The 26,415-nt window shown below is 47.8% G+C and overlaps 1 long non-coding RNA gene across 2 annotated transcripts in view; it reads left to right on the top strand.

The window, feature by feature from the left end:
- The first annotated feature begins 3,159 nt into the window (after positions 1 to 3,159).
- Positions 3,160 to 26,415, top strand: part of LOC139267018 (uncharacterized) — a 61,471-nt gene continuing 38,215 nt past the window's right edge. For both annotated transcript variants that reach the window (XR_011593809.1, XR_011593810.1), the window contains exon 1: positions 3,160 to 3,483. This is a non-coding gene — a long non-coding RNA (uncharacterized lncRNA). The remainder of the gene's footprint in view (positions 3,484 to 26,415) is intronic.

The following is a 26,415-nucleotide window of genomic DNA, read 5'->3' as shown; positions in this document are numbered from 1 at the left end:
CGAGGGGAGGGGTTCGAGACGGGGGCGAGGGGAGGGGTTTCGAGACGGGGGCGAGGGGAGGGGTTCGAGACGGGGGCGAGGGGAGGGGTTCGAGACGGGGGCGAGGGGAGGGGTTCGAGACGGGGGCGAGGGGAGGGGTTCGAGACGGGGGCGAGGGGAGGGGTTCGAGACGGGGCGAGGGGAGGGTTCGAGACGGGGGCGAGGGGAGGGGTTCGAGACGGGGGCGAGGGGAGGGGTTCGAGACGGGGGCGAGGGAGGGGTTCGAGACGGGGGCGAGGTTCGAGACGGGGGCGAGGGGAGGGGTTCGAGACGGGGCGAGGTCGAGGTTCGAGACGGGGGCGAGGGGAGGGGTTCGAGACGGGGGCGAGGGGAGGGGTTCGAGACGGGGGCGAGGGGAGGGGTTCGAGACGGGGGCGAGGGAGGGGTTCGAGACGGGGGCGAGGGGAGGGGTTCGAGACGGGGGCGAGGGGAGGGGTTCGAGACGGGGGCGAGGGGAGGGGTTCGAGACGGGGGCGAGGGGAGGGGTTCGAGACGGGGGCAAGATGGGGGCGAGGGGAAGGGGGAAATGGGGGCGAGGGTGAGACGGGGTGGATTGAGGCCAGGGGGAGATGGGGGCGAGGGTACGATGGGGGCGAGGGTGGGACGAGGGCGAGATGGAGTGGAGGGCGAGATTGGGTCGAGATCGAGGGAAGGGGGTCGAGATGGGTCGAGGGGAGGGGGAGAGATGGAGGCGAGGGAGGGGGAGAAATGGGGATGAGGTGGAGGGGAGGGGGAGAGGTGGAGGGAGGGGGAGAGATGGGGGCGAGGGGAGGGGAGAGGTGGGGTGGGGCGAGGGGAGGGGGAGGAGGTGGGGTGGGGGGAGATGAGGGCGAGGGTCGAGATGGGGCGGGGGGAGAGATGGGGGAGGGAGAGAGATGGGGGCGAGAGTTGGAAATGAGGGTAGAGATGGGGGTGAGGGGGGAGATTGGGTCAAGGGGAGGCGGAGGGACGGGGCGAGGGGAGGGAGGAAGGGGGCGAGGGAGGAAGGGGGGAGGGGAGGAAGGGGGGAGGGGAGGAAGGGGGGAGGAAGGGGGGAGGAAGGGGGGAGGAAGGGGGGGAGGGGAGGAAGGAGGGGAGGAAGGGGGAGGGGAGGAGGGGGGGAGGGGAGGAAGGGGGGGAGGGGAGGAAGGGGGGGTCAGGGCGGTGGGAAGGGGTGGGATGAGGGGGTGGGATGAGGGGGCGGGACGGGGCGAGGGTGAGATGGGGGCGCGATTATGATGAGATGGCGCGAGGGTGAGATGGGGTCGAGGGTGAGGGACAAGGGGGAGGGATGGGGGCAAGAGGAGGGGGCAGGGTGGGGGGGAGTGGTTGAGGTTGAGGCGAGGGGGAGAGATGGGGGCGAGGGGGAGAGATGGGGGCGAGGGGGAGAGATGGGGGCGAGGGGGAGAGATGGGGGCGAGGGGGAGAGATGGGGGCGAGGGGGAGAGATGGGGGCGAGGGGGAGAGATGGGGGCGAGGGGGAGAGAGGGGGCGAGGGGAGAGATGGGGGCGAGGGGGAGAGATGGGGGCGAGGGGGGAGAGATGGGGGCGAGGGGAGAGATGGGGGCGAGGGGGAGAGATGGGGGCGGGGGGGAGAGATGGGGGCGAGGGGGAGAGATGGGGGCGAGGGGGAGAGATGGGGGCGAGGGGGAGAGATGGGGGCGAGGGGGAGAGATGGGGCGAGGGGGAGAGATGGGGGCGAGGGGGAGAGATGGGGGCGAGGGGGAGAGATGGGGGCGAGGGGGAGAGATGGGGGCGAGGGGGAGAGATGGGGGCGAGGGGGAGAGATGGGGGCGAGGGGGAGAGATGGGGGAGATGGGGGCGAGGGGAAGGGGGTCGAGATGGGGGCGAGGGGAAGGGGGTCGAGATGGGGGCGAGGGGAAGGGGGTCGAGATGGGGGCGAGGGGAAGGGGGTCGAGATGGGGGCGAGGGGAAGGGGGTCGAGATGGGGGCGAGGGGAAGGGGGTCGAGATGGGGGCGAGGGGAAGGGGGTCGAGATGGGGGCGAGGGGAAGGGGGTCGAGATGGGGGCGAGGGGAGTGGGTCGAGATGGGTCATGGGGAGGGGGTCGAGATGGGTCATGGGGAGGGGGTCGAGATGGGTCATGGGGAGGGGGTCGAGATGGGTCATGGGGAGGGGGTCGAGATGGGTCATGGGGAGGGGGTCGAGATGGGTCATGGGGAGGGGGTCGAGATGGGGGCGAGGGGAGGGGGTCGAGGGTGTGACGGGGACGAGATTGGGGCGAGGGTGAGATGAGGGCGAGAGGAGGGGGTGAGATGGAGGCGAGGGGAGGGGGGGTCGAGGGTGAGACGGGGGCGAGGGGAGGGGGTGAGATGGAGGCGAGGGGAGGGGGGGTCGAGGGTGAGACGGGGGCGAGGGGAGGGGGTGAGATGGAGGCGAGGGGAGGGGGGGTCGAGGGTGAGACGGGGGCGAGGGGAGGGGATGATCCCCACACGGGGCCTCCTCTTCACCCCAGCAAACTGCGGCAGCGGCTCCTCTGATTGTTTAAGCCCCCCCCGCCCCACACACAGTGCCGAAACACTTGTCCCTCCCTCTCCCCCACACCCCCCCGGCCGGCCTCCTTCCCTCTCCCCCTCTGCTCACCCAGTGTGTGTGTGTGTGTCGATCTGCCAACCAAGCGCCTCTCACAGGCCGGGGCCGCCCGCTGGTTGCCCGCCCCGGCTTAACTTCGGCGTCCGAGCCGCGGTCGCGCCTTTCCCCGCCCCTCACGCCCACAGGCAGGGTCCACACTGACAGGAATACAAGCCGCTGACAAACCACCGCCGCCGCCGGCCTCCGAAACGGGCAGCGGAGAGAATAAAAAAAACACACACACTCTCGACCCCACACTCAGCAACAAACAACCCTTCCCATTGGCTCGCCGTCACACGGCAACCACAGCACCAGCGCGTCCATTGGCCCGCCCCCCCCCTATCCTCCGGCCCAGTTCCGCGAGGGCCGCCGGGAGATGTAGTCCCGCCTCCCGCCGGAGCCGCGGCGCCCGACCGCAAGTAGAACTACATCTCCCTGCAGCCACAGTGGAACCGCCCCCACACCCCCCAACGCAAGCATGCGCACTGACAAGGACGGGCATCTTTAAAAGAGATTACTGCGCAGGCGCACTGCTATTAGGGTGGCGTATTTTTTTGGTCGAACTAAAGCGAGGGGCGAGATCGTCGTGGGGTGACTCCTCGGCGGCGTTTATCGTTTTCCTCCAGCTTTCGTGACCGGGATACTTTTGGATCGCTGCCGCTCGGTTCGAGCTATCAGGCGAACCTGGTGCTGTTTGGTTAGAATTGTGACGTGCGTATTCTTCGTGATCAAAGAAATAAATCTTGACAAAAAGGAACAGGAAACCGGAAGTTGGAGCGTGGTGACCCGGATGTAGACGGCTCCCTCCTCCTCCTCCTCCTACCCCTGTCGCCATCCCGGGTGGTTTTTGTTGCTGCGTCATCGCCGCCTCACAGTAAGTGTGTCCTCGTCCGCGAACATGTCGCTCAGGCCTGAGAGAGAGAGAGAGAGAGACTTGCATTTCACTACCTCAGGCCGTCTCGAAGCGCTTTTTTACAGCCAATGGAATAGTTTAGGAGTGTAGTCACTGTTGTAATGTGGAAAAGGCATCAGCCACATTGCGCACAGCAAGCTCCCACACACAGCAGCAACAACAACTCTTGTTGGATTGGAACACTGCAAATGTAACGCCTCTATTTATATATATATATATATTAAAAAAAAAGAGGCAGACAGAAAGCAGGAAACTATAGACCAGTTAGCTTAATATCTGTCATTGGGAAAATGCTGGAGTCCATCATTTAAAGAAGCAGTAGCAGGACATTTAGAAAATCATTGTTGAGGCCAGTTTGTTAGATATATTCAAGAGGGAGTTCGATGTGGCCCTTACGGCTAAAGGGATCAAGGGGTATGGAGAGAAAGCAGGAAAAGGGTACAAGGGGTGAATGATCAGCCATGATCATATTGAATGGTGGTGCAGGCTCGAAGGGCCGAATGGCCTGCACCTATTTTCTATGTTCTATAATACAGTCAAGCTGAGTCAGCGTGGTTTTATGAAAGGGAAATCATGTTTGACAAATTTGCTGGAGTTCTTTGAGGATGTAATGAGCAGGGTGGGTAAGGGGGTACCAGTGGATGTGCTATATTTGGATTTCCAGAAGGCATTTGACAAGGTGCCACAAAAGCTGACTGCACAAGATAAAAGTTCACGGGGTTGGGGGTAATATATTAGTATGGATAGAGAATTGGCTAACTAACAGAAAACAGAGTCGGGATAAACGGGTTATTTTCCGGTTGGCAAACAGTGAGTAGTGGGATTTTGAAGGGATAGGTGCTGGGGTCTGAACTATTTACAATCTATATTGATGATTTGGATGAAGGGACCAAGTTTGCTGATGATGCAAAGATGGGTGGAAAAGCAAGTTGTCAGGAGGACACAAAAAATCTGCAAAGGGGTATAGACAGGCTCAGTGAGTGGGCAGAAATTTGGCAGATGGAGTATAATGTGGGAAAATGTGAGGTTATCCACTTCGGAAGAAAAATTAGAAAAGAAAATTATAATTTAAATGGAGAAAAAATTGCAACATGCTTCAGTCAAAACGGACCTGGGGGCCCTCGTGCATGAAACACACAAAGTTAGTAAGCGGTGCAGCAAGTAATCAGGAAGGCAAATGGAATGTTGGTCTTTATTGCAAGGGGGTTAGCGTATAAAAGCAGAGAAGTCTTGCTACAACCTGGTGAGGCCACACCTAGAGTACTGTGTGCAGTTTTGGTCTCCGTATTTAGGGAAAGATATACTGGCATTGGAGACTGTTCAGAGAAGGTTCACTAGGTTGATTCCGGAGATGAGGGGGTTGACTTATGAAGATAGGTTGAGTAGGTTGGGCCTATACTCATTGGAGTTCAGAAGAATGAGAGATGATCTTGTAGGATAATGAGCGGGCTCGACAAGTTGGATGCAGAGAGGGTATTTCCACTAATAGGGGGAACTAAAACTAGGGGTCATAGTCTTAGAATAAGGGGCCGCCCATTTAAAACTGAGGATAAGGGGCAATTTCTTCTATTTGAGGGTTGTATTTCTATGGAATTCTCTGTCCTAGAGAACTGTGGCGGCTGGGTCATTGTAAGTCAGAGATGGACAGTTTATTGAGCGATAAGGGAATGAATCATCATCATCATCAATAAAGGGTTATGGGGAGCGGGCAGGAAAGTGGCACTGAGTCCATGATCAGATCAGCCATGATCTTAAATGGTGGAGCAGGCTTGAGGGATCAAAGTGGCCTACCCTTGCTCCTATTTCTTGTGTTCTTACTGCAATTGTATAGTATCAGGCGGTCCCTCCTATCAATAACCCGCTTCCACACCAAAGAGGGATGAGTTCACAGGTGTTTCAATGAGGGACCTGACATTCTAGGTCCCGAACTACATATTGAAGGGTGGAAGATGCCTGTGCGTGGATTCTTTTAACGTGGGGTGGCCGTTGCACACCAGCCACCACACGGGGCTTGACAGAGCTAGGTCTTGATCCAGTGGCAAGGGTTAACCAAGACGACTGGAGGCCAAGCTCTGCTGCACGGACATGCTCCTACTATCCATAGATCGCAGTGTGGGCTGGTCCATGCTGCCCCTAGGCCCTCATCTCTTCTGGGTCCCGAACCCTGCTGAGAGCGCACCTGGAATATTGTGTACAGTTTTGGTCTCCTTACCCAAGGGAGGGTATACTTGCCATTGAGAGTGTGCAACAAAGGTTCACCATACTGATTCCTGGGATGGGGTATTGTTTTATGAAGAGAAATTGAGTCGACTCGCCCTGTATTCTCGAGTTTAGAAGACTCAGGTGATCTCATTGAAACATATAAAATTCGTACAGGGCTTGATAGGGTAGATGTAGGGAAGATGTTTCCCCTGGCTGGTGAGGGGTCGGCCATTTAGGACTGAGATGAGGAGAAACTTCTTCACTCAGAGGGTGGTGAATCTTTGGAATTCTCTACCCCAGAGGGCTGTGGAGGCTCAGTCGTTGAGGATATTGAAGACAGAGATCGATAAATTTTTGGATATTAAGGGATATGGGGACAGTGCAGGAAAGTGGAGTTGAGGTAGAAGATCAGCCATGATCTAATTGAATGCTGGAGCAGGCTCGAAAGACCGAATGGCCTACTCCTAATTCTTATGTTATGTTGACTTGTATTTATATAGTGTCTTTAATGTAGTGAAACGTCCCAAGGTGCTTCACAGGAGTATTGGGATTTTAAAAAATTTGTCACCGAGCCGCATAAGTCGAAATTAGGGCAGGTGACCAAAAACATGGTCAGAGGTAGGTTTTAAGAAGCGTCTTGGAGGAAAGTGAGGTGGCAAGATTTAGGCAGGGAGTTCCAGAGCTTAGGGCCGAGGCAACAGAAGGCACGGCCATCAATGGTTGAGCGATTATAATCGGAGATGCTCAAGAGGGCAGAATTAGAGGAGCGCAGATATCTCGGGGGTTGTGGGGCTGGAGGAGATTACAGAGATAGGGAGGGATTTGAAAATAAGGATGAGAATTTTGAAATCGATGCTGTGCTGAACTGGAAGCCAATGTAGATCAGCGAGCAGTGGATGATGGATGATAATTTAAGCAATGTGATAATGACCAGATAATCTGTTTTTGTTATGTTGATTGGGTAAATATTGGCCAGGACACCGGGGAGAATTACTGTGTTCTTCAAAACAGTGCCATGGAATCTTTTACATTCACCTGAGGGGCAGACGGGCCCTCAGTTTAACGTCTCATCCGAACGACGGTACCTCCAACAGTGCAGCAGCCCCTCAGCACTGCACTCGGAGTGTCAGCCTGGATTTTGAGTTCAAATCTCTGAAGTGGGACTTGAACCGACGACCTAATCAAGTCAAGCCTGCTCCTTCCACTGTTCTAGCTACTCAAATTCATTTCAAGTTGCATTGTTAGACTTTTTAAACATAAAGCAAAAGACAGAAAGTAGATGAGGAAAAGTGGAGGGCAGAGAAACCCAAGAAAAAGAACAAAAAGGGCCACTGTACAGCAAAATTCGAAAAGGACAAAGGGTGTTAAAAAAAACAAGCCTGAAGGCTTTGTGTCTTAATGCAAGGAGTATCCGCAATAAGGTGGATGAATTAACTGTGCAAATAGATGTTAACAAATCTGATGTGATTGGGATTACGGAGACATGGCTCCAGGATGATCAGGGCTGGGAACTCAACATCCAGGGGTATTCAACATTCAGGAAGGATAGAATAAAAGGAAAAGGAGGTGGGGTAGCATTGCTGGTTAAAGAGGAGATTAATGCAATAGTTAGGAAAGACATTAGCTTGGATGATGTGGAATCTATATGGGTAGAGCTGCAGAACACCAAAGGGCAAAAAACATTAGTGGGAGTTGTGTACAGACTTCCAAACAGTAGTAGTGATGTTGGGGAGGGCATCAAACAGGAAATTAAGGGTGCATGCAATAAAGGTGCAGCAGTTATAATGGGTGACTTTAATATGCACAAAAATTGGGCTAGCCAAACTGGAAGCAATATGGTGGAGGAGGATTTCCTAGAGTGCATATTGGTTTTCTAGACCAATATGTCGAGGAACCAACTAGGGGGGAGGCCATCTTAGACTGGGTGTTGTGTAATGAGAGAGGATTAATTAGCAATCTCGTTGTGCAAAGCCCCTTTGGGAAGAGTGACCATAATATGGAAGAATTCTGCATTAGGATGGAGAATGAAACAGTTAATTCAGAGACCATGGTCCAGAACTTAAAGAAGGGTAACTTTGAAGGTATGAGGCGTCAATTGGCTAGGATAGATTGGTGAATGATACTTAAGGGGTTGACTGTGGATGGGCAATGGCAGACATTTAGAGACCGCATGGATGAACTACAATAATTGTACATTCCTGTCTGGCGTAAAAATAAAAAAGGGAAGGTGGCTCACCCGTGGCTATCAAGGGAAATCAGGGATAGTATTAAAGCCAAGGAAGTGGCATACAAATTGGCCAGGAATAGCAGCGAACCCGGGGACTGGGAGAAATTTAGAACTCAGCAGAGGAGGACAAAGGGTTTGATTAGGGCAGGGAAAATAGAGTACGAGAAGAAGCTTGCAGGTAACATTAAGACGGATTGCAAAAGTTTCTATAGATATGTAAAGAGAAAAAGGTTAGTAAAGACAAACGTAGGTCCCCTGCAGTCAGAATCAGGGGAAGTCATAACGGGGAACAAAGAAATGGCAGATCAATTGAACAAGTACTTTGGTTCGGTATTCACTAAGGAGGACACAAACAACCTTCCGGATATAAAAGGGGTCAGAGGGTCTAGTAAGGAGGAGGAACTGAGGGAAATCCTTATTAGTCGGGAAATTGTGTTGGGGAAATTGATGGGATTGAAGGCCGATAAATCCCCAGGGCCTGATGGACTGCATCCCAGAGTACTTAAGGAGGTGGCCTTGGAAATAGCGGATGCATTGACAGTCATTTTCCAACATTCCATTGACTCTGGATCAGTTCCTATCGAGTGGAGGGTAGCCAATGTAACCCCACTTTTTAAAAAAGGAGGGAGAAAGAAAACAGGGAATTATAGACCGGTCAGCCTGACCTCAGCAGTGGGTAAAATGATGGAATCAATTATTAAGGATGTCATAGCAGCTCATTTGGAAAGAGGTGACATGATAGGTCCAAGTCAGCATGGATTTGTGAAAGGGAAATCATGCTTGACAAATCTTCTGGAATTTTTTGAGGATGTTTCCATTGGAGTGGACAAGGGAGGACCAGTTGATGTGGTATATTTGGACTTTCAGAAGGCTTTCGACTAAGTCCCACACAAGAGATTAATGTGCAAAGTTAAAGCACATGGGATTGGGGGTAGTGTGCTAACGTGGATTGAGAACTGGTTGGCAGACAGGAAGCAAAGAGTAGGAGTAAATGGGTGCTTTTCAGAATGGCAGGCAGTGACTAGTGGGGTACCGCAAGGTTCTGTGCTGGGGCCCCAGCTGTTTACACTGTACATTAATGATTTAGATGAGGGGATTAAATGTAGTATCTCCAAATTTGCGGATGCCACTAAGTTGGGTGGCAGTGTGAGCTGCGAGGAGGATGCTGTGAGGCTGCAGAGTGACTTGGTTAGGTGAGTGGGCAAATGCATGGCAGATGAAGTATAATGTGGATAAATGTGAGGTTATCCCCTTTGGTGGTAAAAACAGAGAGACAGACTATTATCTGAATGGTGACAGATTAGGAAAAAGGGAGGTGCAACGAGACCTGGGTGTCATGGTACATCAGTCATTGAAGGTTGGCATGCAGGTACAGCAGGCGGTTAGGAAAGCAAATGGCATGTTGGCCTTCATAGCGAGGGGATTTGAGTACAGGAGCAGGGAGGTGTTGCTGCAGTTGTACAGGGCCTTGGTGAGGCCACACCTGGAGTATTGTGTACAGTTTTGGTCTCCTAACTTGAGGAAGGACATTCTTGCTATTGAGGGAGTGCAGCGAAGGTTCACCAGACTGATTCCCGGGATGGTGGGACTGACATATCAAGAAAGACTGGATCAACTGGGCTTGTATTCACTGGAGTTCAGAAGAATGAGAGGGGACCTCATAGAAACGTTTAAAATCCTGACTGGTTTAGACAGGTTAGATGCAGGAAGAATGTTGGGGAAGTCCAGAACCAGGGGTCACAGTCTAAGGATAAGGGGTAAGCCATTTAGGACCGAGATGAGGAGAAACTTCTTCACCCAGAGTGATGAACCTGTGGAATTCTCTACCACAGAAAGTTGTTGAGGCCAATTCACTAAATATATTCAAAAGGGAGTTAGATGAAGTCCTCACTACTAGGGGGATCAAGGGGTATGGCGAGAAAGCAGGAATGGGGTACTGAAGTTGCATGTTCAGCCATGAACTCATTGAATGGCGGTGCAGGCTAGAAGGGCCGAATGGCCTACTCCTGCACCTATTTTCTATTTGTGTTTCTGTAATCTTTGAGTGCCAATGTCACTCGTAGTTGGCTCAGTTCCACTGACAAAGTTTGATTTCCTTTTCAGTTCTTTTGACTTTTCTTGTAAGTGCTTTAATACCAAAAAACTCGCACTGGAATTCTGAACATTTTAATATATATATGAAATAAAATGTGCAGTAGGTCAATTAATGTTTGGTTCTGATGAACGGTCACACTTCTCTTTTCAGGTACCTACCTATGGAATCATAAGAACATAAGAATTAGGAGCAGGAGTAGGCCATTCGGCCCCTCGAGCCTGCTCCGTCATTCAATAAGATCAGGGCTGATCTTCGACCTCAACTCCACTTGCCTGTACTATCCCCATATCCCTTGATTCCCTTAATATCCAAAAATCTATCGATCTCTGTCTTGAATATACTCAAGGCTGAGCCTCCACAGCCCTCTGGGGTAGAGAATTCCAAAGATTCACTACCCTCTGAGTGAAGAAGTTTCTCCTCATCTCAGTCCCAAATGGCTGACCCCTTATTCTGAGACTGTGACCCCTGGTTCTAGACTCCTCAGCCAGAGGAAATATTCTCCCTGCATCTGCCCTGTCTAGCCCTGTAAGAATGTTGTATGTTTCAATAAGATCACCTCTCATTCTTCTAAACGCTAGAGAATATAGGCCTGGTCTACTAAATAGAATAGTGCAGTACAGAAGAAGGCCCCACAGAGACCTATCCATAAGAACAAGAAGTAGGAGCCACCTGGCCCCCCGAGCCTGCTCCGCCATTTAATAAGATCATGGCTGATCTGATCATGGACTCAGCTCCACTTCCCTGCCCGCTTCCCATAACCCTTTATTCCCTTATCACTCAAATATCTGTCTATCTCAGTCTTAAATATATTTAATGACCCAGCCTCCACAGCTGGGGTAGAGAATTCCATAGAATTACAACTCTCAAATAGAAGAAATTCCGCCTCATCTCAATTTTAAATGGGTGGTCCCCTTATTCTGAGACTATGTCTCCTAGTTTTAGTTTCCCCTATGAGTGGAAATATTCTCTCTGCGTCCACCTTGTCGAGTCCCCTTATTATCTTGTGTTTCGATAAGATCACCTCTCATTCTTCTGAACTCCAATGTGTATAGGCCCAACCTACTGAACCTATCCTCATGTCAACCCCCTCATCTCCAGAATCAACTGAGTGAACCTTCTCTGAACAGTCTCCAATGCAAGTATATCGTTCCTTAAATACGGAGACCAAAGCTGTACACAGTACTCTACGTGTGGCCTCATCAATACCCTGTATCGTTGTAGCAGGACTTCTCACTACAAAAGCATGGGCCTGGCGCTAAACAGCAGTAAGGTCCTCCACCAACCTGTCCTCGCCGCACAGCACTGCCCCCCCCCCTCCCCAGTCATCAAGATCCATGGCGCGGCCCTGGACACCGTGGACCACTTCCCCTATCTCGGGAGCCTCCTATCAACAAGAGCAGGCATTGATGACGAGATCCAACACCGCCGCCATTGCAGCCTTTGGCCGTCTGAGGGAAAACAGTGTTTGAAGACCAGGCCCTCAAAACTGTCACCAAGCTCGGGGTCTATAGGGCTGTAGTAATACCTGCCCTCCTGTATGGCTCAGAAACATGGACCATGTACAGCAGACACCTCAAGTCACTGGAGAAATACCAACAACGATTTCTTCGCAAGATCCTACAAATCCCCTGGGAGGACAGACACACCAACGTTAGTGTCCTCGTCCAGGCCAACATCCCCAGCATTGAAGCACTGACCACACGTGATCAGCTCCGCTGGGCAGGCCACATAGTTCGCATGCCAGAGATGAGACTCCCAAAGCAAGCGCTCTACTCTGAACTCGTCCACGGCAAACGAGCCAAAGGAGATCAGCGGAAACGTTACAAGGACACCCTCAAAGCCTCCCTGATAAAGTGCAACATCCCCACTGACACCTGGGAGTCCCTGGCCAAAGACCGCCCTAAGTGGAGGAAGTGCATTCGGGAGGGCGCTGAGCACCTTGAGACTAGTCGTCGAGCGCAGGCAGCGGAAAGAGCGTGCGGCAAACCAGTCCTACCCACCCCTTCCTTTGACGACTGTTTGTCCCACTTGTGACAGGGACTGTGGCTCTCGTCTTGGACTGTTCAACCACCTAAGAACTCATTGTGAAAGCAAGTTTTCCTCGATTCCGAGGGACTGCCTCTGATGATTTTGTTTTCCTTCAAGTACTTGTCCAATTTCCTTTTTGAAGGGTACTGTTGACTCTATCCACCACCCCAACAGGCAGTGCATTCCAAATCTTAACCACTTTTTGCATAAAAAAGATTTTCTTCATGTTGCCTCGGGTTCTTTTGCCAATCATCTTAAATCTGTGCCCCCTCATCGTTGACCCTTCAGTTATTCGAAACAGTTTCTCTGTAATTCCTTTACCTAAACCCATGAATTTAAACGCCCATATCAAATCTTCTCTTGGCCTTCTCTGCTCCAGGGAGAACACCCCCAGCTTCTCTAGTCTATCTATCTAACTGTAATCCCTCATCCCTGGAACCATTTCAGTCAATCTCTTCTGTACCCTCTTCAAAGCCTTCACATACTTCCTAAAGTGTGATGCCCAGAATTGGACACAATACTTCAGCAGGAGCAGAACTAGTGTTTTATATAGGTTTGGAATAACTTCCTGGCTTTTGTACTCTGTTTCTCTATGTATAAAGCCCAGGATCCCATATGCTTTATTAACTGCTTTGTTGACTGTTGTGGTGGTGGATACAGTATCAACAGTAGCTTTGTTGAAGGTCCTGCCTGCCACCTTCAAAGACTTGTCTACAAACACCCCCAGATTTCCCTGTTCTTGCATCCCCTTTAAAATTATAGTATACAGTGAGTATGGTCTCTCCTTATTTTTCCTACCAAAATGTATTACACTTCCCTGTGTTGAATTTCATCTGTCATGTGCCTGTCCATTCCATCAGCCTGTCTTGTCTATCTTGAAGTCTATTGCTATCTTCCTCACTGTTTACTACATTCCCAACTTTCGTGTCACCTTCAAGTTTTGAAATTGTGCCCTGTACCCCCAAGTTGTCAATGTATATTAGCGGTTAATGTTAACGGTTCTCTCCTCTGGTACTGTCCCCCTCTCCCTCAAAGCTGCTGTCATCACCCCTCAAACAGCCAACCCCCAACCCCTCAGTCCTTGCAAACTACTGCCCCATCTCCAACCTCCCTTTCCTCTCCCTAGTCCTTGAACGTGTTGTCGCCTCCCAAGCCCGTGCCCATCTTTCCCACAATTCCATGTTTGAATGCCTTCAATCCGGTTTCCGTCCCTGCCACAGTACCGAACGGCTCATCAAAGTCACAAATGACATTCTTTGTGACTTGTGACAAAGGTAAACTATCCCTCCTCGTCCTTCTCAACCTGTCTGCAGTCTTTGACACAGTTGACCACTCCATCCTCCTCCAACGCCTCTCCACCGTCGTCCAGCTGGGTGGGTCTGCACTCTTTAGGTTCAATTGTATCTGGTAATCGTAGCCGGAGAATCACCTACAATGGCTTCTCTTCCTGCTCCCACACCGTTACCTCCGATGTACCCAAAGGATCTATCCTGGCCTCTTCCTATTCTCATCTACATGCTGCCCCTTGGCGACATCATCTGAAAACACAGCGTCAGTTTCCACATGTACACTGATGACACCCAGCTCTACCTCACTACCACTTCTCTCCACAGTCACTAAATTGTCAAACTGCTTGTCTGATATCCGGTACGAGATGAGCAGATATTTTCTTCAATTAAATATTAGAAAGACCGAAGCCATTGCTTTGGGTCCCTGCTACAAACTCCGTTCCCAAGCCACTGACTCCATTCTTCTCCCTAACATCTGTCTGAGGCTGACCAACTCTGTTTGCAACCTTGGTGTCACATTTGACCCTGAAATGAACTTCCAACATATCCGTAACATAACATAATTTCCACCTCCGTAACATCGCCCGTCTCCACCCCTGTCTCAGCTCATCTGCTGAAACCCTCATCCATGCCTCTGTTACCTCTAGACTTCACTATTCTAATGCACTCCTGGCTAGCCTCCCACATTCTACCCTATGTAAACTAGAGGTGATCCAAAACTCGGCTGCCCGTGTCCTAACTCAACACCTGTTCACTTATCACCCCTGTGCTCATTGACCTACATTGGCAAGACAATTTTAAAATTCTCATCCTTGTTTTCGAATCCTTCCATGGCCTCGCCCCTCTCTATTTCTGTAATCTCCTCCAGCCCCACAACCTCCCGAGATATCTGTGCTTTAATTCTGCCCTATTGAGTATCCCTGATTATAATCATTCAACCAGTGGTGGCCGTGCCTTCTGTTGCCTAGGCCCGAAGCTCTGGAAAACTCCTCCTCTGCCTCTCTACCTCTTTCCTCCTTAAGATGCTCCTTAAAACCTACCTGTTTGACCAAGATTTTGGTCATCTACCCTAATTTTTCCTCATATAAGAACATAAGATATAGGAACAGGAGTAGGCCATACTGCTCCTTGAGCCTGCTCCGCCATTCAATAAGATCATGGCTGATCCGATCATGGACTCAGCTCCACTTCCCCGCCCACTCCCCATAACCCCTTATCACTCAAGAAACTGTCTATTTCTATCTTAAATTTATTCAATGTCCCAGCTTCCACAGCTCTCTGAGGCAGCAAATTCCACAGATTTACAACCCTCTGAGAAGAAATTCCTCCTCGTTTCTGTTTTAAATGGGCAACCCTTATTCTAAGATCATGTCCTCTAGTTCTAGTCTCCCTCATCAGTAGAAACATCCTCTCTGCATCCACCTTGTCAAGCCCCCTCATAATCTTATACATTTCAATAAGATCACTTCTCATTCTTCTGAACTCCAGTGAGTAGAGGCCCAACTTACTCAACCTTTCCTCATAAGTCAACCCCCTCATCCCCAGAATCAACCTAGTGAACCTTCTCTGAGCTGCCTCCAAAGCAAGTATATCCTTTCGTAAATATGGAAACCAAAACTGCACACAATATTCCAGGTGTGGCCTCACCAATACCCTGTATAACTATAGCAAGACTTCCCTGCTTTTATACTCCATCCCCTTTGCAATAAAGGCTAAGATTCCCTTTCTTATGTTCTTGTGTATAATCAAGCTGATGTCTGTCACATGCCCCCTTTTTCTGCTTCATCCTGCTCTCTAAATCTGATCGTCACCTGGGGAGCTCTGACTTTGGTTACCCTTGCTTTCTCCCTTGTCGGAATGTACCTCGACTGTACCCCAACCATCTCCTCTTTAACGGCTGCCCATTACCTTTTTGCCTTCTCTACCATAAAGCTTCTGTTTCATTTAAACAAGATAAACTTGACAAATTCTCTCCCTGTGGATCAAACTAGTTCTTTTGCTCGAAGGGAAAAGATAGATAAAGAGTCATGGAAGGGGCTGCTCCCACAGATCAATAAAAATAATCTTTGAGATCTCCTCTGCATCGCTTTTTATGTTTGTGCTGTCGCTATGCTTCAGTTGACACTTCCAATACATTTCTCCTGATTTTTGACACTAAAACATGGAAGCTACAAAACTACAGGAAAAAAAATCGAACTTTAAAAATTGACTCGGTGCAACTTCTCATATGACTGCAGTATTTCAGTGTTCTTTTATCTTTTAGTCCTTGCGGTCTCGTTCTGGGATGCATACCAGTTAAGAATAGCGCTTCGTAGAATGATCATTGTCCATTTAACTAAGCATAGATAAACATTTGTGGCTGTTGGTTTTGTAATTGTTGCCTTTAGCTAATTTGCTCTTCTCATTTTGGCAAACCATTGGTTTAGTGCACCAGTGCAGACTGAGGATGGTCTGATACTGTTAAATCCCCATTCAGCAGTGAGAATGGGCTGCTGCTTCACAGGAAATGGTTATAATGATCCATATTTTCACATGGTTCGACACCTCTGACTTTTGTCCAGATGAAGAAGCATGTAAAATATTAAAGATTTGTTCAAATTAATCATCCAATATTTTAGGTTTAAGGAAATGAGCAAAATGTCATGTGAACTGCTAACCAGAATGGATTACTTGTTAAATGTGATCTTCCATTCTGTTTTATATAGAAAGATTGTGGGCTAGTCACTATCTCAAGTTTTTGTAGAAACTTCACTTTTAATACTAAGACACTCTCAAGTCTGATCTCCTATCACTCATCATAGGCAGTCCCTCGGAATCGAGAAGGTTTGCGTCCACTCTTAGAATGAGTCCTTAGGTGGCTGAAAAGTCCAATACGAGAACCACAGTCCCTGCCACAGGTGGGACAGACAGACAGTCGTTGAGGGTAAGGGAGGGTGGGACTGGTTTGCCGCACGTTTTTTCTGCTGCCTGCGCTTGATTTCTGCATGCTCTTGGTGATGAGACTCGAGGTGCTCAGTGCCCTCCTAGATGCACTTCCTCCATTTAGGGCGGTCTTTGGCCAGGGACTCCCAGGTGTTGGTGGAGATGTTGCACTTTATCAGAGAGGCTTTGAGGCTGTCCTTGTAACGTTTCTTCTGTTCACCGTTGGCTCATTTGCCATGAAGGAGTTCCAAGTAGAGCGCTTGCTTTGGGAGTCTCGTGTCTGGCATGCGGACAATGTGACCTGCCCAGCGGAGCTGATCAAGTGTGGTCAGTGCTTCAGAGCTGGGGATGTTGGCCTGGACGAGGACACTGATGTTGGTGCGTCTATCCTCCCAGGAGATTTGTAGGATCTTGCGGAGACATCGTTGGTGGTATTTCTCCAGCGACTTAAGGTGGCTACTGTACATGGTCCATGTCTCTGAGCCATACAGGAGGGCGGGTATTACTACAGCCCTGTTGACCATGAGCTTGGTGGCAGATTTGAGGGCCTGGTCTTCAGACACTGATTTCCTCAGGCGGCCAAAGGCTGCGCTGGTGCACTGGGGACGGTGTTGAATCTCCTCCCCAGTGTCTGCTTTTGTTAATAAAAAGGCTCCCGAGGTATGGGAAATGGTCCACATTGTGGATCTTGATGACTGAGGGGCAATGCTGTGCAGCGAGGACAGGTTGGTGAAGGACCTTTGTCTTACGAATGTTTAGCGTAAGGCCCATGCTTTCATACACCTCAGTAAATACATCGATTATGTCGTGGAGTTCAGCCTCTGTATGTGCGCAGACGCAGGCGTCGTCGCGTACTGTAGCTCGACGACAGAGGTTGGGGTGGTCTTGGACCTGGCCTGGAGACGGTGAAGGTTGAACAGCTTCCCACTGGTTCTGTAGTTTAGTTCCACTCCAGCGGGGAGCTTGTTGACTGTGAGGTGGAGCATGGCAGCGAGGAAGACTACCAAGTCACTGGCTGCGTGTATTCCCGAATGGTTCCATTAGAAACAGCAGGGACTTTAAATTCAAAACTCCAGATCTCTGGGACACCTGAAATCCATGTTATCAATGAGGGAATGTGCACCTTGAGCTGGTAGCGTGCTCAGCTCAGGAGTGGCACTTGGGTCAATATGAAGCTACTTTGGTGTCCTGTTAGTAATTGCAAAGAAGGGGCTGAGCAGTGAGGGAAACTGTCTGAGAGCCTCCTTACTGGAATTGATACATCTACAAATGGGCAAATAAAATAGTGGCAAATCTGTTATTTTCCATAAAAAGGCAGATTTTGAACAAACATAGGTTTCTTTCCTTTTAGCTTGTGCGGCAAAGATATGTGGCTACCTTCTGCATGTAATTTAACTTTCTCTTAACCAAAGGCTATCATTATTCTGTGGGAGCAAGCTTGACTTGGTTAAACAGTGTGTTCACATTCTTACTCATTTGGGTCCAGTGACTCAAGTGTCCTGGCGGCTGTGCTGGCAAAGCAGGCAAATTTTGTTTTTGCTTTCAGCGTGCTGATGCTAAGTCGAATTTGCTGGCCCTAAATGTGCAGCATTTAAAAGTATTTTGCAGCAAGGCTGTATTCCAGTCTTCTCAAGTTTCTGTCCTCAAATCTTTTAATTAGATTTTTGCAAAGAACACTTTTTTTTTTAAAGTTACTTACGGCTGGTGTCTAATCGTTCACTGTGCTGTTTCCAAGATTTATGTGACATCTTTGCTGAGTGATGTGTGACACATCTACACAGATCGAACACTCAGCGCCCTTTGCTGTTTTAACGCCGTGTCTCTGAACTGAGTTTCTCAAACAATCTTAAATAATGTGTAATTAGAAGCACATAGAGGTTGATTCTGCAGCCACATTTATTTATTTTAAAAAAATTCATCGTCCACATTGCTAAACATATTATAAATGCATGTTGCCAAAAGCCAAGTGGTTTCCATGTTGAATGGAAAGGTACCATTTAAAAATGACAAGTGATTAGTTCCTGTGAACTGCAGGTTGGGATTAGGTGACATCTTACTTTTCAGTAAATGTGCGGTTGACACTTCATTAGCATCTCTGAGTCTGTGCTCTCAAGCTGGAACAGTTAGGGGTTAGGGCTTCAGTTCAGTGCCGTGTAATGGGAATTTAGCTGCTGACTGCACTTTATTGTGCCAGCTGATTGTGAGTGGCATTAACAGCAGTCGCCAAGTCCAAACGGCAGATGGTCTCGCTCTTGCTGGATATTAAAAAAATCTGTGACCATAAGCGATTCTGCTGGATGCACGGCTTAATTTTTTTTGTTCTCCGACTAATTTTCTCTTCCCTTCCACCCCTTGAAGTCATTGCCCCCTTGATGAGTCAGATGTCACTTCTAATTACAAATAATTTGCTTCTGCAAGTATGTAAAAAGGAAGAGAGAAGTAAAAGTAAGCATTGGTCCTGTAGAGGCTGAGACAGGTGAAATTATAATGGGGAATAAGGAAATGGCAGCGACTTTAATAAAACAAATTTTATATCCATCTTCATAGTAGAAGACACAGAAAGCATACCAAAAATAGTAGGGAACCAAGGGGCTAATAAGAGTGAGAAACTTAAGTAATTATCAGCAGAGAAAAACTACTTGAGAAACCAAGGAGACTGAAAGCCGACAAATCCCCTGGACTACATCCTGGGGATCTAAAATGGGTGGATGCATTGGTTTTGATCTTCCAAAATTCCCTAGATTTTAGAACGGTTCCAGTGGATTTGAAGGTACCAACGGTAACTCCGCTATTCAAGAAAGGAGGGAGAGAGACCATGGGGAATTACAGGCCAGTTAGCCTGACATCAGTCGTCGGGGAAAATGTTCGACTCCATTGTTAAGGAAGTGGTAACGGGACACTTAGAAAATCATAATATGGAGTCAACATGGTTTTATGAAAGGAAAATCATGTTTAACAAATTTATTAAACTTCTTTAAGGATGTAACTGGTTGGGTAGATAAATGAGAACCAGTGGATGCAGTATATTTGGGTTTCCAAAAGACATTCGACAACATAAGGGCTCATGGGATTGGGGGAAATATGGTAGAATAGAGTGTATAGAGGATTGGTTAACAGAGTAGGGATAAACGGGTAATTTTAAGGTTGTAACTAGTGGGGTGCCACAAGGATCAGTGCAGGGGCTTCAGATATTTAGAATCTATAATTAATGACTTCGATGAAGGGACCAAGTTTGCTGATGATACAAAGCTAGGTGGGAAAGTAAGTTGAGAGGAGAACACAGTGTCTGCAAAGGGATGTAGACAGGTTAAATGAGTGGGTAATAAGGTGGCAGGTAAAATATAATGTGGGGTTATTCACTTTGGTAGGAAGAATAGAAAAACAGAATATTTTTAAATGATGAGAAACTATTAAATGCTGTGTTCAGGGAGATTTAGGTATCCTCGTACACAAAACACAAAGTTAGGATGCAGATACAGCAAGCAATTAGGAGGGCAAGAGGATTGGAGTATAGAGTAAGGAAGTCTTGCTACAATTGCACAGGGCCTTGAGACCACGCCTGGAGTACTGTGCACAGTTTTGGTCTCCCTTATCTGAGAAAGGACATACATGTGCAACCAAGGTTCACTAGATTGATCCCTGGGAGGGGAAATTGAGTAGACAGGGCCTATACTCTCGAGTCCAGAAGAATGAGAGGTGATCTCAGTGAATCATAAGGTTCTGAGGGGATTGACAGGGTAGATGCTGAGAGGATGTTTCCCCTGGCTGGAGAGTCGAAAACTAGGGGGGCACAGTCTCAGGATAAGGGGTCGGCCGTTTAAGACCGAGATGAGGAGGGATTCCTTTACTCAGAGGATTGTTAATATTTAGAATTCTCTACCCCAAAGGACTGTGGATGTGGAGTTGTTGGGTATATGTCAAGGCTGAGATAGATATTTTTGGACTCTAGGGGAATCGAAGGATATGGGGATCGGGAGTGAAAGTGGATTTGAGGTTGAGATTCAGCCATTATCTTATTGAATGACGAAGGGCCATATGGCCTAATCCTGCTATTTCTTATGTTATAATTACATAGAATTTACAGCACAGAAAGAGCCATTCGACCCAACTTGTCTATGCCAGTGTTTATGCTCCATACAAGCATTTTCCTACCTCCTTCATCTCGCCCTATCAGCACAACCTTCTATTCCTTTCTCCCTCGTGTACTTGCCTAGCTTCCCCTTAAATCCATCTATTTTATTCACCTCAACTACACCATGTGGCAGCAATTCCATATTCTAACCACTCCTCCATCTTCAAATCCCATGGCAAAAGCTCACCTGAGAATAGGCACTTCGTGTATAGAATTTTCTCCTGAACTCCTTATTGGATTTATTAGTGCCTATCTTCTATTTATGACCCCTAGTTTTGGACTTGATGGTGGCAAATGTCTTCGTAGCTCATCCAGGTGTCCATTCTCAGGTGAGCTTTTGCCACGAGATTTGAAGATGGGTGAGTGCTTCACCAATGAGCTCAATCCTGTTTTCTTCCATGTGCACATCCAGTAGAAACCTTAACTCATTCTTTGTCCTTCCTCCTCCCGCACCTAGTGATGTGAACCAAATGCAGCACCATACCTCTCTGGCGGAGATGGACAGATTTTTGAGTGCTAAGGGAATAAAGGGTTATGGGGAGCGGGCGGAGAAGTGGAGCTGAGTCCATGATCAGATCAGCCATGATCTTATTGAATAGCGGAGCAGGCTCAAGGGGCCAAGTGGCTACTCCTATTTCTTATGTTCTTATAACCACTGCCTCGGTTGACAGCTAACTCATAAGAACACCAGAAATAGGAGCAGGAGTCGGCCATTTGTCGTCTCAAGCCTGCTCCGCCGTTCAATAAGATCATGGCTGATCTGATCTTGGGCTCACCTCCACTTCCATGCCCGCTCCCCATAACCCTCGACTCCCTTATCATTGAAGAATCTGTCTATCTCCACCTTAAATATATTCAATGACCCAGCCCCCACAGCTCTCTGGGGCAGAGAATTCCAAAGATTCACGACCCTCAGAGAAGAAACTCCTCCTCATTTCCATTTTAAATGGACGGCCCCTTATTCTGAAACTATGCTCCCCCCCCTAGTTCTAGGTTCTCCCACAAGGGAAAACATCCTCTCTGCATCTACCCTGTCAAGCACCCTCAGAATCTTACACATTTCAATAAGATCATCTCTCATTCTTGTAAACTCCAATGAGTATAGGCTCAACCTATCCTCACAAGACAACCTCTTCATCTCTGGAATCAACCTCATGAACCTTCTCTGAACTGCCTCCAATGCAAGTATATCCTTCCTTAAATAAGGAGACTAAAACTGTACGCAGTACTCCAGGTGTGGTCTCACCAATACCCTGTACAGTTGTAGCAGGACTTCTCTGCTTTTATACTCCATCCCCCTTGCAATAAAGGCCAACATTCCATTTGCCTTCCTAATTACTTGCTGTACCTGCAACTAACTTTGTGTTTCATGTACAAGGACACCCAGATCCCTCTGTATTGCAGCATTTTGTAATCGCTCCCCATTTAAATAATTTGCTTTTTTATTTTTCCTACCTAAGTGGATAACCTCACATTTTCCCACATTATACTCCATCTGCCAAATTTTTGTCCACTCACTTAGCCTGTCTATATCCCTTTGCAGATTCTTTGCGTCCTCCTCACAACTTGCTTTCCCTACCTATCTTTGTATCATCAGCAAATTTGGCTACATTACACTTGGTCCCTTCATCCATGCCATTAATATAGATGGTAAATAGTTGAGATCCCAGCACTGATCCCTGTGGCACCCCACTAGTTATAGTTTGCCAACCTGAAAATGACCCATTTATCCCGACTCTCTTTTCTGTTTGCCAATGCTCTATCCATGCTAATATATTACCCCAAGCACTGTGAGCTCTTATCTTGTGCAGTAATCTTTTATGTGGTATCTTATCAAATGACTTCTGGAAATCCAAATACATAACATCCACTGGTTCCTCTTTATCCATCCTGCTCGTTACATTCTCAAAGAACTCCAGCAAATTTGTCAAACGTGATTTCCCTTTCATACAGTCAAGCAGAGTCAGCATGGTTTTATTATGATTTTCTAACTGTCCTGTTACTACTTCCTTAATAATGGACTCCAGCATTTTCCCAATGTCAGATATTAGGCTAACTGGTCTGTAGTTTCCTGCTTTTTGTCTCTGACCTTTCTTAAATAGGGACGTTACATTTACTGTTTTCCAATCCGCTGGGACCACTCCAGAATCCAGGGAATTTTGGTAGATTACAACCAATGCATCCACTATCTCTGCAGCCACTTCTTTTAAGACTCTAGGATGCAGGCCATCAGGTTCAGAGGACTTGTCCACCTTTAGTCCCATTAGTTTGCCTAGTACTTTTTCCTCCAGTGATGGTGATTGTTTTAAGTTCCCCTCCCCCAATAACCCCTTGATTATCAATTATTGGGAGGCTTTTAGTGTCTTCTATCGTGAAGACCAATAGAAAATATTTGTTCAAAGTCTCTGCCATTTCCCTGTTTCCCATTATTAATTCCCCAGTCTCATCCTCTAAGGGACCAATGTTTACTTTAGTTACTTGCTTCCTTTTTATATACCTGTAGAAGCTCTTACTGTCTGTTTTTATATTTCTTGCTAGTTTACTTCCATAAACTATCTTCTCTCTTTCTTTTTTTTTAGTCACCCTTTGCTGGCTTCTAAAAATTTCCCAATCCTCTGGCCTTCCACTTTGTTTTCAATTTGATACCATCCTTAACTTCCTCAGCTAGCCACGCATGGTTCATCCTTCTCTTAGTCTTTCTTTCTCACTGAAATATATCTTTGCTGAGAGTTATGAAATATCACCTTAATTGTTTGCCACTGTGTATCTACCGTCTTACCCTTTAATCTATTTTCCCAGTCCATTTAGGCAACTCTGCCTTCATACCTTTGTAATTGCCTTTATTTAAGTTCAGGACATTAGTTTGAGATCTAAGTTTCTCACCCTCAAACTGAATTTGAAATTCTACCATGCTATGATCACTCTTCCCAAGAGGATCTTTTACTATGAGATCATTAATTAATCCAGTCTCATTGCACTTTACAGATCTAAAATAGCCTGCTCCCTGGTTGGTTCCACAACACATTGTTCTAAGAAATCATCCTCAAGGCTACCTTTTGAAAATTTGATTTGTCCAATCAATATGAAGATTAAAATCACCCATGATTGTTGCAGCACCTTTCTTACAAGCCTCCATTATTTCTTGATTTATATTCTGTCCTACAGTGTAGCTACTGTTAGCCTCTGGACTACTCCCACCAGTGACTTCTTTCCCTTATTATTTCTTATCTCCACCCAAACTGATTCTACACCTTGATCTTCTGAGTCAATATCATTTCTCGTTACTGCATTGATCTCATCCTTAATTAACAGAGCTACCCCACCTCCTTTTCCTTTCTGCTTATCCTTCAGAAATGGCAAATACCCCTGAATATTCAGTTCCCAGCCGTGGTCGCCTTGCAACCACGTCTCTGTAATGGTCATCAGATCATACCCATTTATTTCTATTTGTGCCGGCAACTCATCGATCTTGTTACGAATGCTGCATACATTCAGATAAAGAGCTTTTAATTTTGTCTTTTTACCATTTTCCCTACTCTGGCCCCACTTTCTGATGCACTCATGTTTATACGCTCTGTCCCTTCCTGTTACACTCTGGTTATCATTACCCCGATCGCTGCCCTGCACTATTGCCTTCTCCTTTCTTTTTGACTTAAAATTTCTGCTCGCCTGAACTCTATTCCCCCCCCCCCCCCCGCCCACTATTTAGTTTAAAGCCCTATCTACAGCCCTAGTTATTCGATTTTCCAGGACATGGTCCCAGCCTGATTCAAGTGAAGCCCATCCCAACAGAACAGCTCCCTCTTATCCCAGTACTGGTGCCAGTGCCCCGTGAATCAAAACCCATTTCTCCCACACCAGTCTTTGAGCCACGCATTCATCTCTCTGGTCTTATTTAATCTATGCAAATTTGCTCTTCGCTCAGGTAGTAATCCAGAGATTATCACCTTTTTGTGGTTCTGCTTTAGCTGCTCATACTCACTCAGCAGAATCTCTCTCTCAGTCCTACCTATGTCGGTGGGTGGGGTGGGGAGGGGGGGCTGTGTACCGACGTGGACCTGGATCTTTCCCCTCCCAATCCAAGTTCCTCTCTAGCCCTGGCAGGTGTAACAGCCTTCGGGACTCGTGCGCTCAGCTGCATTTAACAGTATCTATCCCCCTAACTATACTGTCCCCTACCACGATAACATTTGTTTTTACTCCCCCAACTTGAATGACCACCTGTACCACGGTGCTGTGGTCAGTTTGCTCATCCTCCCTACAGTCCCTGCTCTCGTCCACACAGGGAGCAAGAGCCTCGAACCTGTTGGACAAGAACAAGGGCTGAGGCTCCTCTGTCACTACATCCTGAGTCCCCGTACCTGCCTTGTTTGTCGTCACACCCCCTTGTCCCTGACCATGGACCAAAATTGAATTATTTAACCTAAGGGGTGTGACTCTCTGTTGGAACACAGCGTCCAGGTAACTCCCCCGCGGCCCCCCCCCCCCCGGATGTATCGCCATGTCAGACTCCAGCTCATCAGCTGCAGCCAACACTTGCTGCGGATGTGGTTGCTGGGATCATACTGGTTTTCAAGTTTGGAAATATCAATTATCTATGTTTAGTTTTTAATCCTGGCTCTTAATTTAAAGCAATGTCCAGGTTTAGAAAAAAAAGAGAGAGAAATACTGACCAACCAATCACTTGCATGCTTTCCTGTGACGTCACACTTCGATTTCTTTCTACTTCTCTCCTCTCATGGCTCCGTTGGCGATGCTCTAAGCCAGTTCTTCTATCCCCGCTGGTCTTGTGTGTTCTCAGCACAGCCTAGGCAACAAACCCGGGGCCTTTATGGTATTTGTTAGATAAACCTGCTGAATCATTGAGGGGCAGCACAACTGAGGTATTGTGGAAGGGAATTGAGATGAACGCGTGAAAGAGAAGTCAAACGGCCGTTGTCGCAATTGCAATATTTGTTGCATTGTTTGTGCTTTTAAAAGCAACTCTTTCAAGCCTCCACCTGTTCCTCACCACCATCAACACAAAGGCTTCCATTATTTGCTCACTGGATTGCTGAATAATTTTCTTTCACACTTTCTACACGAAAGGTTGTACCCCATGCTGTGCTTAGACTCGAAGATTGCAGCCATTCAGCCCATTGTGTCTGTGCCGGCTATTTGCTAAATCGTCTAAAAATAATCCCATTGCTCTGCTATCTCCCCATAGCGCACCATATTACTCGTGTTTTAAAAGATGCAGCAGTCTCTTGCCGAATTAATCCTTGTGGCAAAACATTCACTCCTTTAACAACGATGTAAATACATTTATCGTAAGCTCTGTCCTCATTCTTGTGATTGTGCTTTATTCTGTAGCACAAGGCGTTCGTCTTTTGGGAGCTTGCTGAAGTGGCACTATGGTGCATTGGTTTTTCAGTTTTTACCAAAACTAGATTTTGCAAGGTCACCAGATAGGCTCAGATGAATAATGCCCTTCCACCCATTTGATCTCAAAAAGTTGCAGTTCAGTACCCTGGCCAGTCACCCTTCCGATCAATCCATTCCAGGTATTGATCAGTCTCCACATAAACACTTCCCGACATCGGCCCTAACATTGACCTTCACAACTCTGAACCTGACACTGTTGTCCCATTGCTCTGTATATTGTATGAGTTTATGTCCTTTATCAAATTAAAAGAAAGAAAGACTTGCATTTAAAAAGCACCTTTCACATCCACTGGACGTCTCCAAGTGCTTTACAGCCAATGAAATGCTTTTGGCATGCAGTCCCTGTTGTAATGTATGAAATTGAAGTATGTTATATATCTGAGTTCCTTTCTAAGATGTCTAAATTTGAGGCTGAAGATCTCCGGCTTATCAAGTCTTGCCTTTACTGGATATTAGCCGAATGTTTCTCATCTGCACTGCCTCTCTGGTGTGGTTTACATCCTTGCGTTGCAGCAACCACAACTGCATGCAGCAGTTGCAGGTCCTGTCTGAGCTAAGACGCTGTATATCTCTG

The sequence above is a fragment of the Pristiophorus japonicus genome, chromosome 7, assembly GCF_044704955.1.
Source record: "Pristiophorus japonicus isolate sPriJap1 chromosome 7, sPriJap1.hap1, whole genome shotgun sequence".
In the NCBI taxonomy this organism is placed as follows: domain Eukaryota; kingdom Metazoa; phylum Chordata; class Chondrichthyes; family Pristiophoridae; genus Pristiophorus; species Pristiophorus japonicus.
This window is presented reverse-complemented; position numbering and strand designations above follow the sequence as displayed.